Below are 1,953 nucleotides of genomic sequence, written 5' to 3' on the forward strand. Positions count from 1 at the left end.
AAACCCTGTCTCTACTTAAAAAAAAGCAAAATTAGCTGAGCGTGGTGGTGCATGCCTGTATCCCAGCTACTTGGGAGGCTGAGGCAGGAGAATCACTTGAACCCAGGAGGTGGAGGGTGCAGTGAGCCAAGATCGTGGTGCCACTGCACTCCAGCCTGGGCAACAAGAGCAAAACTCCGTCTCAAAAAAAAAAAAAGAAGAAAAATTAGACTTTTCAAAACTTTACATTAAATAATAAATTGTTTTTTATTGTCACAAGAGTCTTATAATTACCGCTCAGTATATCTAGTTGACAATCATGATTTATCTAACGATTTCTTGACTCTTAGATGTCATAGATAATATTGTGAACGTCTCTACACATATGACTTCTTTTTTTTTATTATTATACTTTAAGTTCTAGGGTACATGTGCACAACGTGCAGGTTTGTTACATATGTATACATGTGCCATGTTGGTGTGCTGCACCCATTAACTCGTCATTTACATTAGGTATATCTCCTAATGCTATCCCTCTCCGCTCCCCACTCCCCACAATAGGCCCCGGTGTGTGATGTTCCCCTTCCTGTGTCCAGGTGATCTCATTAAAAATACGGAACGCTTCACGAATTTGCGTGTCATCCTTGCGCAGGGGCCATACTAATCTTCTCTGTATCGTTCCAATTTTAGTATATGTGCTGCCGAAGCGAGCGCCACATATGACTTCTATATTAGTTTGGACTAAGCTTCAATTCTCCTGAGTAAAATTACTTTGACAAAGGATATTATCATTTTTATGGCTCTTATAGTTGGTATGGGGATCTTGCTAACTTTGGTAAAATGCATTTGTTATTAATAGTTTATCAGAGAGAGTTAAAGTCTGCCTTTGACTATAGCTTCTAATGCTATTGTTTCGTAAGTGGGAAGAATGGCACTGGGGGAGGATTCTAGCTCGTGGTTTTAGCTTTTGAGTAATGACATCATTTCATGTTACATGAAGGGAGGATATCTCTTTACCCTCATTTGTGTTATCCACTGTGTTTGAAATCTCACATAAGTCTGTGGAGGAAAAAAGATAAAACCATCTGCCTTAGCCGTCTTTAAGATATGAGTACTTGGAATGGACACAGAGGGGGTTGGGACTGTGTCTTATTTATTCTTTTATTAGGGCCTACGACAGGGTCAGGTTGAAATGTTTATCATAAATGTTTGTTGAACGTAGGAGTGGTAACACATGAAGTGACTAACTGAATGTAACTGTCTTTACTGGGGCAGATGACAGCAGAGGAAGCCGTGTGTTCCCATACAATTATTATGTTTTGTGGCAATGTTGTAGGACCCACAGGGTTGTATGCCTGATCCACAGTAACAGACCAGTTACACTGAGACAGCAAGGTTTGCAGCAGAGGGCGCCGAGTGAGGAGATGGGAGGAGAACTTCGAATCCTTTCTTCCCAGGAGTTCTGGGCTGGGGCTTTTAAGATGATCATGGAGGCTGAGGGGCTGGAAAACTGGAGTTTTTGATTGGTCAGTGTAAGGGGAATAAAATAATCAGGATGTAAAAACTGCATTCCTTGGTGAGTGAGATCCTGGGGGTTCCTTCAGACCAGCTGATGTCAGTACTGTTGTTGATATGTGGGACCAGAAAGAATATCTCAAACATAAAGCTAAACATTTTATAATGTTCCAGTTGTTATCTATTGAGGAGTTAAGGGGAACTAAAATCTTATAACAGGTTCTATGTGATTCTGAGGCAACAGGCACCAAGCAACCATGAGGAAGCAGACAGAGAGCAGCTGGCCTCATGATTAACGCTGAATGCGCTGTGAGCTTGGTTTATTTTCGTTTCTACCCCTCCCTCCTTCCCTGACTAATTTTATAAAGTTTATAGGGATGGTTTCAGGAACACATGAATGTCGTCGTGTTTCGATTGGTTCTTATAGTCATCATTATACTTAGTGATTTAAAGACTGTT

At 41.0% G+C, this 1,953-nt stretch overlaps 1 non-coding gene across 1 annotated transcript; it reads right to left on the bottom strand.

Annotated features, from left to right (window-relative positions):
- Window positions 1-586: 586 nt before the first annotated feature.
- Window positions 587-693, bottom strand: LOC114672075 (U6 spliceosomal RNA). The gene has a single exon (XR_003722265.1). It is a non-coding gene; the product is annotated as a U6 spliceosomal RNA (small nuclear RNA).
- Window positions 694-1,953: the final 1,260 nt, after the last annotated feature.

Source organism: Macaca mulatta, chromosome 13, assembly GCF_049350105.2.
Source record: "Macaca mulatta isolate MMU2019108-1 chromosome 13, T2T-MMU8v2.0, whole genome shotgun sequence".
Taxonomy (NCBI): Eukaryota; Metazoa; Chordata; class Mammalia; order Primates; family Cercopithecidae; genus Macaca; species Macaca mulatta.